The sequence below is a fragment of the Sciurus vulgaris genome, assembly GCF_902686455.1.
Source record: "Sciurus vulgaris genome assembly, chromosome: 17".
In the NCBI taxonomy this organism is placed as follows: domain Eukaryota; kingdom Metazoa; phylum Chordata; class Mammalia; order Rodentia; family Sciuridae; genus Sciurus; species Sciurus vulgaris.
Genome location: NC_136478.1, coordinates 48,639,288 through 48,652,274, shown reverse-complemented (window position 1 = coordinate 48,652,274; position 12,987 = coordinate 48,639,288). Strand labels below are relative to the sequence as shown.

The 12,987-nt window shown below is 58.6% G+C and overlaps 1 pseudogene across 1 annotated transcript; it reads left to right on the top strand.

The window, feature by feature from the left end:
• Positions 1–218: 218 nt before the first annotated feature.
• Positions 219–1,783, top strand: LOC306647797 (splicing factor U2AF 65 kDa subunit-like; annotated as a pseudogene). Its single transcript has one exon. The product of its transcript is annotated as a splicing factor U2AF 65 kDa subunit-like (transcript).
• The last annotated feature ends 11,204 nt before the right edge of the window (positions 1,784–12,987 follow it).

Sequence of the window (12,987 nt, the reverse complement as noted above, 5' to 3'; positions counted from 1 at the left end):
ACTCTGGGAAAGCAGCAGCAAGCACTCCTGCCCAAATCACCAGCGCCTCCCAGCGAGGTGTGGAGAAAATGATCCTTCTAAAGCGTGCATGCCTGTGTGTGCGCGCGCGCACATGTGCACGCGCACGCGGTGCCGAGTGTAGAGCTGTTTCGCAAAGTTACAAGGCCGGAGCTGAAGCCAGGGGTTGAAGTAGCCGAAGCGGCCAGAGTGGGCGGGCGGCAAGATGGGGCGGGAGCTGCCCAAGGCCCTACGCGGCCGCCTCAGCATGTCGGACTTGGAGGAACTGGAGCGGCAGCTCAAGGAGAATAAACAAGAAGGAGACAAGGAGAACCGCCATCGGAAGCGCAGCCACAGCCGCTCTCCAAGTCGGGACCGCAAACGTAGGAGCCAGAGCTGGGACGGCCCAACCCGCACCAGCGCAGTGCCTTTTGGGACAGGAGAAGCAAACCTTTGACCAGAGGCGCTAAAGAGGAGCGCGGTGGATTGATTCTTCCCCCACCATGAGAGGAAGAAGGAGGTTGGTAAATACTGGGACGTGCAGCCACCTGGCTTTGAGCACATCACCCCAATGCAGTATAGGGCCATGCAAGCTGCGGGTCGGAGTCCAGCTACCGCCACCATGAGCCCTGATGGTCTGGCTGTGACGCCAATGCCAGTGCCTGTGGTTGGGAGCCAGATGAGTAGACAAGCCCAGTGCCTCTACGTGGGCAACATCCCCTTTGGCATCACTGAGGAGGCCATGATGGATTTCTTCAATGCCCAGATGCACCTGGGGTGCTAACCCAGGCCCCTGGCAACCCGGTCTTGGCTGTGCAGATTAACCAAGACAAGAATTTTGCCTTTTTGGCATTTCGTTCAGTGGAGGAGACCACCCAGGCCTTGGCCTTTGATGGCATCATCTTCCAGGGCCAGTCACTGAAGATCCACAGGCCTCATGACTACCAGCCACTGCCTGGCATGTCGGAGAATCCCTCTGTCTATGTGCCTGGAGTTGTGTCCACTGTGGTCCCCGACTCTGCCCACAGGCTATTCATTGGGGGCTACCTAACTACCTGAATGATGACCAGGTAAAACAGCTACTGACATCGTTTGGGCCTCTTCAGGCCTTCAACCTGGTCAAGGACAGTGCCACAGGGCTCTCTAAGGGCTATGCCTTCTGTGAGTATGTGGACATCAACGTCACAGATCAGGCCATTGCTGGGCCGAATGGGATGTAGCTTGGGGATAAAAAGCTGCTCGTCCAGAGGGTTAGCGTGGGAGCCAAGAATGACACGCTGAGCACCATCAACCAGACCCAGTGACACTGCAGGTGCCGGGCCTGATGAGCTCACAGGTGCAAATGGGCGGCCACCCTACTGAGGTCCTGTGCCTCATGACCACGGTGCTGCCAGAGGAGCTGCTGGATGATGAGGAGTATGAGGCGATGGTGGAGGACGTGCGGGATGAGTGCAGCAAGTACCGCCTGGTCAGGTCCATCGAGGTCCCCCTGCCTGTGGATGGCGTTGAGGGCCCCGGCTCCGGAAAGATCTTCGTGGAGTTCACCTCTGTGTTGGACTGCCAGAAAGCCACACAGGGCCTGATGGGTCCCAAATTCCCCAATAGAGTGGTTGTCACCAAATATTGTGACCCTGACTCTTACCACCGCTGGGACTTCTGGTAGAGGTGGCCTGGGGAGGGTGGAGGCAGGGCTGGCTGGAGGCTTCTCTCCCTGCCTGTCCCCCACTTTCCTCCCTCTGAAGATGATGGGCAGAGGAGTGACAGCCGAATGACGGCCTGACAGCCGGCAGCACTGGAATGGCAGCAATTAAGGGTGGGGGGTGGGGGGTTGGGAGGTTAGGACAGGGCAGGGACTGGGGAAGTGCACACAGGCCCTCACAGACATGCACCCACACAGACCCAGAGGGAAGGGGTTGGGATGGGGACGGGTGCACAGCAGGGCGGGTAGGATCCCCACAGTCCCTCCCCAAACAGCCTTTTCTCCCTTACACCCCTTTTCTCCTCCCCTTCCCCATGGTAGGAACATAGTGTGTTTATATTTTATGGCCAAACTATTTTGAATTTTGTTGTCCGGCCCTCCGTGCCCTGCCCTCTCCCCTTTAAGGACCACAGCTCCTGTCCTCTGGTCCTCCCGGTTCCCCTCCCTAGTTTCCCTGGTTTCTTACGTAGTTGGTTCTCTTTGGCCTTTCCCGACTCGCTCTGATCCCCGCCCCCCAGTCCCATGGCCCCTGGCCCTCTCCTCTCTCTGTGGCAGTTTCATATTTGCTAAGATGAATTTGCTCATTAAACATTTGGTAGTATTTAAAAAAAAAGTTACAAGTCAGGAACTCTATTTTAAATAATCAGTCTGTTTCAAAGAGGACAAATTAAGAAACCCATAATAGTCACAGTTGTCTTGAATGAGCCGTCCTCCTGCAGGTGACAGGGAGCCCTTTGTGTGCCTCAGTCCCATGAATTCTCTTCAGCTCCTGTGGGGGAGGCGTCCCCTGCCTGCTGAGCCCGTGACCCGTGCGGAGTCGAGAGTCAGCCCACCAGGTGCCAAGAGCCATGCTGGTACAGTGTCGAACACCACCGAGGTCCCTCGTCCAAAGAAGGCAAGCTTTAGGGGAACCCAGCCTGAGGCCAGGGCCGCATCGTGACATGAAGAGGTCTCCAGAGACTGGGACTCACTTAGCGCCCATAGTGGCTCCCCTTCCAACTACACCTGTGGCGGGGCTCCCAGGGTGCCAGAGCCTGGACAGGCTTGAATTCAAGACCAGTCCCTGTGGTGTAGCTGATTACCAGACACCCTCCTTCCCTGCTCCTTCCTTCCTTCTCCACAACCCTCCTCGGGCTGACCCCATCCCAGCAGTTACGGCTGTGGGTATTCTACAGTGGGGGCACCAGGACACTTCAGGGATCCCTGAGCTCGCCCTGGTCTCACTGTGCTAGGAAGTCATCTGCCGTCTCCACAGGGCTGACCCTGGCGCTGATTGTGTGGAGTCCACAGAGGGCAGACTGCTGAGGGACAGTGCCCACTGGGCCCCAGTACCCAGTGTGTCAGAGCCCTCTGCCAGCACTGCAGGCTTGGGCAAGAGAACATCACCCAGAAGTGTCCTTGGAGAGACAGTGGAATCTCGCTTTGGCTAACTCTGAGTCCATGCCTTTCAGATCTTGCCTGGGATGGAACCAGTGTCTGCACGCAGCCGCTCCGCTGTGCCCCAGCATCTGGACACCAGCCCTTGCCATCTGAACATCTCCAGGGACCCAGGTGTGAGCCAGGCAGGCACTTTTTTCATGGAATACTTACTGGAAAGGGCGAAGGACGGACAAACGTGGTTATTCAACTGCCATGCTTGGCAGACACCTTTCCGAGAATGAACAAAGTGAGCTTGTGACTTCTAGGAAATATTGAGCTTTTAAGCAAAATGAGAATTTCAGAAGCTTGTATCTGCCACTGGCCGCTTGTACACTTCCTGCTAAGGACTTTTCTGATGTGCACAGCATTAACACAGGCAGTGTCTGGGCCGTGTAATGGCATGTGTTGACGCTTGGCACAGCTGCTCAGGGCAGGGAACACACATTTTCCAAATGACACATGACAAAATCCAGGCAACTCCCCAGAGTGCTCTGTAGACAACGGGCTCTGAGGGAATAGACGGCAAAACTCATGAGGGACGTAGTTGTCGGTTCCAGGGGACCCATCGATAAAAGACCATCTCTTGTTGAGTCTTTCAAAAGGGTGTGATCGGTGCTAACATGTGGCCACTGTACCCTCACTCTCTTTCATGACTTAATGGAATATTTAGAATTTTTAATCAATTTTAATATCAAATTTCATAAATGTCATAACTATCAGTAGATGGAGCTGCATAGCAGAAGATCTGTGTAATGCTGGACAAGTTCTGAGAGTGAAAAGCAGTCCTGAGACTCAAGGGCTGGAGGGCCTTGGTTCTAGGGGACACTCATGGTGGGCATTGGAGCAGGGCAGGTGCCCTTTGCTGTGCCCAGTGATTCCTGTCAGCTGTCCCTGTGACTGGGCAATGCTGTCCTCTCTCGTCTTGTACAGAAGCGACTAGGGCCTCTTGTGAGGGTCAGTGAGAAGGAGCCTGCTACACACAGACCCCAGGCCTCTCCTACACTGGTGGGGATGACAAGCCTTCACCTCCCTGGGCTCCACCAGGGCTGTTTAGAAACCTCAGGGAGAGGGACATTCGGCCTGCATGCAGAGACCGCCCTTCCCAGTCCTGGAGAAGCAGGTGTCTGCACACCTGTGCAGGTGTCAGCAGCCCCTATGCCTGGTCTGCTGGGCTGTTTTAAAAACTGGCATTTCCTGGCAGGGGAGGTGGGCGGATATTGGCAGTGGGTATTCTCCTGGGTCACAGGATTTGATCTGCACTGGTGGATTCCATGGTTACTTGTGGTCTGAAAGTGGTTTGTCTGTTCTCACTGGGGACCCAGATCAAGGCATTGAGCCACCCAGCACAGAGACCCCGCTCCCCCTGCAGTCTGGCACGCAGGGCCAGCATGCACGTCCGTCCTCCCGGGCGCTCAAGCCTCGCAGGGAGAATCCTGTGAGCGTTACAAACACGCAGGTGCCAAAGTGCCCTCTCTCAGGTGGAGCTCAGTGGGACGTGAGCTCTGGGGAGGGTGGACCTGGCACAGGCTATGCACCAGCCCCCACCTGCCTCTGCTAGAGCTGGGGGGCTGGGGCTCAGCAGGTGGACGGTGGCCTCGGCCCACAGCTGGGGCATGGCTGGCAGGTGGAACCCAGCCCAGGGTGGGCACCTGGGCGCTTGGGCTTCTCTTCCCACGGTGGGGTTGCGGGTCACCCTTCACAGCGGCTGTGGCTCTTTTTGTTGGGAAAAGAATTGGGTGGAGAGAGGAGAGATGGACAGGGTAACGCCTGTTACCGTGTGTCCCCTGGGGAGTGGAACGCACGTGTCCTCCACAACGCAGCCTGGGGCCCAGTGAGAGGGAAGTGGGCCTGGGTCTTGTCACCCCCAGGAAGAAACTGCGGGTCCTGGCCCGGAGGACAGGCAGATGCGGCCAGGTGGAGGGTGGAGGGAGAGTGGGCAGCGCCTGGTTGAAAGGCGCTGGTGTGCTCAGCAGAAAGTGACAACAGGTGACTCAGTTCACACACAGACACTCGCATCTTCACCACTGGGTGGAAACACTCGGTATCTGGAAACAGTGATTTGAAGCAAAATAGGAAAAGGAACAGAATGACCCAGCGTAGGGAGGTGAGCGCACCTTTGGTGCTGGACCGGGGGGTGGGAGGCCGGGAGCCCCAGGCCTGGGTGGTTTCCCCAGGGCGACTGGATTTGGGTCAGAGGACAGTGTGGCCCGTGGGGCTTCCTGGGGAGTCGAGCCAGGAGCAGGGCAGGGAGGATGGAGGCCAGGCCTGGGTCCAGGAGACATTGAGGTATGGGACTGACAGCTCTGGGACAGGACTGGACGTGGCGGGCGGGGGGAGGGATGAGTCAGCCATGATGCTGGCATGTGCCAGGAGGAGGGCTTGATGTGTGTGGGGACCCAGGCAGAGACGTGAGCGGCCGGGACTCAGGGAGCAGCAGGCTGGCGGAGGTGGTGGTGCACATGGTGGGTGCAGACACCCAGAAAGCAGGAGCATGAGAAGATCCACGGCTGGCGATGAGCGGAGCGTGTTCCTTGCACAAACGCCTCCTCAGACCTGAACCCTGGGCTGTGGATGTGGAGGACTCAGCCAGGATGCTCACACGACCTCAGTCAGTGCTCAGTGAAGTCCTGACTGTGTGCAAACCCACTCCCCAGAACCTGGTGGGCCACAGGGAGGCATAACACAGACCTGCTCTTCCGGGAGGCACTGTTACTCGATGTTGGACAAGTCACACCTTCTCTCTGTGCCACCTGGGATTCTTTCTAGAACATCCTGTACCCTGCAGGTGGGGGTGTGAGTAGCAGGGCCTGTGGGCACTGAATACAACCCACTCAGGACAGGCTCAAGAGGTGATCTCAATGACACTATGGGCAGAGGTGACCCTTACCTGAGGGGGAGGTTTCTACATGAGCCTCCAGGGAAGCTTCTGCCAACAGAGCGTATCAGTTTCCTGTTGCTGCTGTAACAAACTGCTACAGACTTGTGGCTTCAAATAGCACCTGTTTAATCTCTTGCAGTCTTATGGAGCTGAAGTCTGGATACAGGTGGCCCTGGTTCCGTCGGCAGGCTTCAGGGGACGTCATACTTCCCCTTCCAACTTTCAGAGGCTGTATCCTTTGGCTTTGGGCCACATCACCTCTGCCATTGCATCACCTTTTTTCCCATATGACCTTCCCAGGTTATAAAGACCCTCCTGACAACAAGGAGGACCCAGGATAATCCCCACATCACAAGGTCTTGTGGTCACAGCTGTGAAGTCTCTTTGGCCATGTGAAGTGACACATTCAAGGGTTCTGGGAATCAGGACGTGGACATTTCTGGGGGGTTATTATTCTGCCATCTTCTTCACAGAGGGAGGTTGTGTCTCCAGGCAATTCCACAACAAGGATGCTGACCCTGTGAACGGATGGGCCCTGGCCAAGCTCGCTCTGGCTGTCAACATGCAGCTGTAGGGCAGCTCGGGGCCCTGCTGGGGGCCACCTGGATCATCCTTCCTGGAGAGAAAGGAGGAGCTTCTCATTTCCTACAGTCATGCCTGGAAGACTCTCTTGTGCAGCCTGGCCTGGAAGGTTCCAGATAGGGGGCCTCGAGTAGTGTTAAGAAAGCCCAGGCTCCTCTGCCAATGGTCTGGGGCAGCCTGTGGCTGCCTTTCTAGCAAGCTCCCAGAGGTCACAGGCTATGGGCGGTTCACTGGGCTGAGCTTACCTGGGGAGCCTATTTAAGAAGACTCCTCAAATGGATGGAGCGTCCGTGGCTTCTCCCCGAGCCTTAGGACCAAGATCGTGATGTCTGCTCCTAAATCTTAGCCCCCTCCAAAGTTGGGAGCACCGAGCAGGGGGTGGGGTGCCAGGAGAGGTCCCAGTGCTGGCATAAGAGGAGCAGAGCTGGCAGCGGGAGGCAGAGCCTGCCCGTTGTCCTCTGCCGCTCTGCCTGTTTTATCCTGCTTGTGTGTGGCAAAACCCCACAGTGCACACCAACCCACCGAACTCCCGACAAGGACCAACCAGGTAGGTGGCCCCTCTGCATGCCTGTGCTGCCCTGGCTACTGTGGGCTGCATGGGGACATAACCCACCCTGCTCAGCATCTCCAGCCAGCCGGGCTCCATGTGGGCTCTGTTTATTATCATAGAGAAGCCTTTTCAAGGGCCTGAAATACTTGTTAAAATTAAAGAATGTAAATCACATCCAGGCTCCTTCACCTGCCGTTTCAAAGCCCACTTGTTTCTCCAGCCCCCACCCTCCCGCAGGTCTCAATTAGCTCTGGTGGGAAATAAGACCAGGTGCCCCCTGATAGCGACAGGGCAGGGAAGGAGTGTGCCCAAGCTTGGAGGTGCACAGCTTTCCTGGGCTGGAGCACCTGCCAGGCCCTGTGGTGAAGGCTACTTGGGAAGGTTGAGGAAATCCAGTCCTGTGATCCTGACAAATGATTAGGAGAGAAAAGAGCCCACAAACCCCACGGGTGTCTGGGCCACTTGGAGTTGACTCTACCACGTCCTGCACTGAAGCAAACTTCCCACCCCCGCCTGACGGCATCTGCCTTGCATCAAAGGGGAAGGATGAAGCTTCGCGACAACTTTAAACACCTGCAGGCAGAGCCCTGGAGGAGGACCAGGAGAGGCTGCATCCCTCAGAGCCATGCTGTCAGCTCTCCGAAGAACTGGCTCTGGGCAGCTTTTAATTTCTGGCAGATGCCCCGCCCCTCCTAATGGGGGACACGCAGCCTGCTCGGGGGCGCTGGCCTCAAAGCTCTGAGTTGGTGCTCACTGCAGCTGCAGAGTGAGACCAAGGTGGGGCCCTGTGTGGTGGAATGGGGCTGAAGACTGGGCTTCTTGGAGCCCTGTTCTCCCCTCCTGGTCCAAACAGGCCTGAGGCGGCTGCAGAGAGGCCCTTGCCAGCTTCTTTCGAGGTCCCCGGTGGAGGAGAGGAATGGCTCACTCTTTTAAGATGTTAACGTGGCTGGACTTGGCTCCAAAGTAGGTCTGGACTGAGTTCGGGACACTAACTGGATGGCTTTCAGCACCAGCTCATGGCAGGGAAGGCGGGTCACCCCCAGCAGGTACGTTTGTGGGTCACTTGTTCTTTCTGGTGCAGGGAGAAGCCAGCCCTTGGAGTCTGGGTTCAAAAGCCAGCTCTGCCTTTTGGGAGCGTGGTGATGATGGACAGACCCTCCCCGTCTGGCTCTCCTGTCCATCTTTGAGAACAGTCCCCTTTCATAGAGATTTGGAAGGCTGAGAGGCAACAGGAAGGGACCCTGCCCACTCTAGGGGGACGCCCGAGGTGACAGCATGGTGAGGCACTGGAACATTGAGCCCTGAGGCCGTGCAGGGGACTGAAGCCTGCTGGGCTGCTAGACTGCTCTCCAGGAGCCTCAGCCCCATGCCAGCCATTGTCCCATCTCAGTCTGCCTCTGAAGAGAGGAGAACATGAGGCCCGCCAGGGCATTCAGTCCCGGGAGCCATCTGTGGTCATGACTCGGTTCTTTAAGGCCCTGACCCAGGGTTAGCAGTGAGGCCGCCAAGCAAAGCCGGACTGCAGGAGGCACTTCCCTGGCCTGGGAGCCTCGGGGCAATCTCGTCAGGGAGGCTGCCAGGGCAGAAACGGGGTGCACGGTGGGAGGCCCCGCTGCTCCTTGAGCCTCAAGACTGGCGGGGGCTTTTGTGAGACCGTGTGGCTCTTCTGACAGCCACGGACAGAACCCCGAGGCGCAGGGGGTGGTCTTGAGTTCAGCTTCTGAAATCAATGGAAGCCTCCACCTTGCCCCAAGCCCAAGATGAGAGCACATCTGCCAAGCAAGGCTGCGTGTCCCTCCTGCCCCATCCTCCCGGGACGGTGGCACTGCCATCAGGCTCCTGTGCTGCTGCAGTCCACCTGGCATTGCCTTGGAGAGTCTGTGTATCTGCCTGTGTGCACAAGTGTGCACACAAGTGTGCTAAACACACACTCAGGTCCTGTTTCTGTTCAGTGCAAGTTCCCGTGCTGCCTGGGCCGTGTCGCCGGCTCCCGCCTTTCCCGGGAGCAGCTGGGCTCCCGGCTCTTCAACAGCTTCCGTGCAGTTGGCCTGGTTTGCAGGCACTGCACAGCCTGCGGCCAACCCAGCGAGGCTGCGAGGAGGCACAGCACCTTCCTTTAGACGGCTGCTCTGCTGGGAGCGGGGACGAGGGGGGCACAGGCACTGGCTGCATGGGCACTCGCGAAGCTCTGTGACCTGGGACGAGCCAGGTGACCGGGGCTGGAGCTGGCCCTGCATAGGTCTGGGATGGAGGAGGGACCCAGGAATGCAGTTCCAAACCCATACATTCCCCTTCTGAACACTGGGTCTCACAGGAGGACTGCTTGGGCCAGGCCGCAGCAAATCTAGGGCAATTCAGATGGTGGGTGATCCCGGGAGGGAGCCCAGACTGCCTGCCGGAAGCAGAGTGCCGGCTGCCTGCTGTCCGGCCCGGGTCCTGTGGGGTGCAGAGCTCAGACTGTGGGAACTGAACGATGCTGTGGGGAAGGAGAAGCCTCAGGGGGCCTCTCCTGTCCGCAAGCGAGGTCCAGAGACTGTCACAGGAGCAGCATGTGCAGCACCAAGACCCACGGGTGTCCCTGAGGGGCACTCATAATGCAGCACGGTCCACTTTGGGCAGCGAGGAGACAGAAACACATGGGGCTGCTGGGGTCCTTGAGGTGGACCTAGGTTGCTACATCGCAGGCTGGGGTGGGGACAGGGCATGGCAGGAGGTGCACCCAGCCATACAGAGGGAGCTCCCAGGCAGGTGCCACCACATCCAGTTCTCACACCTAGCCAGCGGTTCTGTGGTGTCCCTGTCACTCAAATGTACTCTGAGATCTAGAGCACCCTCAAGTTCAGGTGGAGCTGGGCACTGGCCCTCGACCTGGCCTCATTACCACACTGGCGGTGCCAGGTGTGAGTCAGGCTCTCTAGAGCAACAGACCGACAGAGCATCCACGGCTGTGGGATGGTGGGCTGGCGCACACCACAGAGGCTGGACAGCCCCGTGGTGGCCTCCTGCAGGCTGCGGAGCTGGAGTGATGAAGGGAAGCAGTGGCGCAGCCCCGGCTGAGGCTGAGGGCCTGGAAGCTCCTGCAGAGTTGCTGGCGTGAGTCCATGCTGGGCGACCCTAGAATCTGGAGCATGACATCCACAAGCAATGGCAGCAGCAACAGATACACCTGCTGAGAGAGACCGCAGCTTGCACAGAGCAGGACGGCTTCCCCTTTGGTCACTGGTTTTCCATCTGGGCCTATCCCATTGGGCAGTGCTGCCATATTCAGGGTGCCTGACCCACATGCCCATCATCTCTGGAAAAACCCTCCAGATCTATGCTTTGCCAGTTTCCTGGGCATCTCTGGATGCAGTAAGTTGACAGCTAAGATTAACATCACCTGCATTAAGATGCGCCTGAATCACTACATGCCAGCATGGCAGGAGGAAGTGGCACACCTGAAGCTGACCCCAGAGGTTGGACTGGGCACCCGTGAAGACCCAGGGCCCAGGTAACAAGCAGGAACCTGGAAGCCGGGGAGGCCAAGCCTGGAGCATTTCTGCTCCACCTCCACAGTGCCATCTGGATTTTGGTGCTGAGCTGTGAGGCAGTGTGGACGAGGGGTGAGCAGCAAGCTGCCAGTGCCCATGTAGCCTACCTGCAGACGCACGGAGAAGCAGGTGTCACTCAGGCTCAGGGGACAGGCTGCTAGGATGGCACTGCGACTCCACTCACCCACCGAGTGACGTGGGCAGTGGCATGGCCACCTGTACACCTGCTCTCTCCTCCGTGGCAGGGATGGTGGGGCTGGGGCCTGGGGGCCGGTGTAGTGGGAAGTGGGGCAGGAGCAGGGTGGGCCTCATGGGTCTGTGGTCACGCCAGCACTCGCCCAGGCATGTCCAGCCCAAGAAGCACGCAGGGCTCCTCGTCCTTCCATCACACAGTGTTGTCCAGGGCACAGTTGAGGGTGGGACTCCAGGAGCTGCCCGTGATCATCCTGGTTTGCAGGAGCCCTCAGGCCGTGTCAGTCGGGGCTAAGCTCTGGTGGTGGTGCCTTCGATTCCTCTCTGCACAGCCTTCAGGGCAGATGGATCTGCAGGAGCCTGGAGCCAGGCTCCTCTCCAAAGTCACCCTGCCTGCTCAGCCGTGGCTCTGATCGGAGCTCTCCAGTGAAACGGAAGCCCCAAGTGCACAGAGAGCTCTGCAAAGGACACTGTCTAGAAATGGGCTCCCGCAGCGGTGGCAGCCAGGAGCGGCCACGGCCTGCAGTCAGGAAGCCAGAGACCAGGAAGGCCGGGTGTGGCTCAGTCGGAGTGGAGCCCGAGACGGGTAAGTGGGGGCACCCAGACTGTGGCTCAGGCCTGAGAGCTGGGCAAGGTGGGGAGAGGTGCTGGCCAAGTGCAGGAGCCCAGGGCCAAAGTCAGGAACTCCAACTGCCAAGGACAGGAGATGGGCATCCCAGCTCCAGAGGAGTGGACCGTGGACTGGTCCTTCCTCAGCCTTTTCTCTCCGTTCAGCCCTCAGAAGACAGGACGGCGCCGCGCTGGTGAGGGCGACCCTCCTTCCCCAGAGCACACAGAAGCGCTCATCAGCCCACAGATAGCCTCCTGGAAACACCAGGGCCAGCTCTGGGGCCTTCCCCAGCCCAGCCAGGCCATCCAGAGCCCTGAGTCTGGCCTCCCACTTGGCACCCACACACGTCTGCTCCAACCGTCCTCACCCACTGGGAAAGGTGGTAAGAAGGCCACAGGCCACCTGAGAGGATGTGACTGTCCTGGTGCAAGTGAAGAGGCCAGTCCCTTCCCACGGGAGGTGGAGGGCCCTGGGGGACACAGGCTGCTGAGGACCTTGAGTCACATCCTGGGAAGCGAGACTCTCTCCCCGATCCAACAGGCCATGCAGCCTCTGCTGCTCAAGACCTGCTGGCCAGCGCACTCGCACACCCAGGTGCCCTCTGCGATCACAAGGAGCGTGTGTGAGCAGAATTCAGAGGGAGATCCCAAACACCGAGCTCTTGACCTGGGCAGCCCACGTTCTGTGCTGAGTCTCCAGTCAGTGTGCCTCTCTCTTCTGGCAAATTCCTTTCCTGATGATGCCGGTCATTTATAAAGCAGCCCAGGGTTGCGACCCCATGAGGTGCTCTGTGGGTATGAGGAGGATGGACACCTGAAGCCAGTGGAGGGCCCAGGGCAGTGGGGCCTGGTGTGCAGACTGCCCTGCACCAGCCTTCAGAATGATTGACGTGTGCTGACCTGGTCACTGCCCCAGTGTTTGCCTGTTACCACATCAGAAGGCAGTGAAATGGCCACAGTGACCAGGCCTGCAAACTGGACCTGGGAGCAGAAACCCAGGCCCTTGCCATGCTCCTTCACACTCCTCAACAAAGTGCCCAGGAGGACGGGGACTCACACAGTGCAGACGCCACAGGACACAGCCCTCGCTCCTGGGTGTGGCTGGCATGGCAGAGCTGCCCTGAGCTCTGCAGGAATGGGCTGCATTCCTGCCCAGTGGTTTCAGGCCCTGGGACACCCTCTGGGAACACCCCCAGCGTTCGCCCTTGGGAGGGGAGCAGGGCACCACAGAAGGCGGTCCAGCTCTCCACTGGGGTAGGATCAACAATACGCACACATGTGCCCCCTCCATGGCCCAATGGGCACAGACCCGAGGCTGGGACCCCAAGGCACAGGGTGTTTCCACAGGGCTGCGCTCCCCGCAGGCAGCGGGGGACCAGGACGATGATGGCAATATCATCTGACATAGTTAGCCCCTGCGATCCCCTCCTGTGGCTTGCTGCTCCGGAGCTGAGCATTTGTCAAAGGCTGGGATGGGGAGCCCCCCACCATGCTGGGGCAACATATGGCAGAGGAATTCGCATCTCCAGGA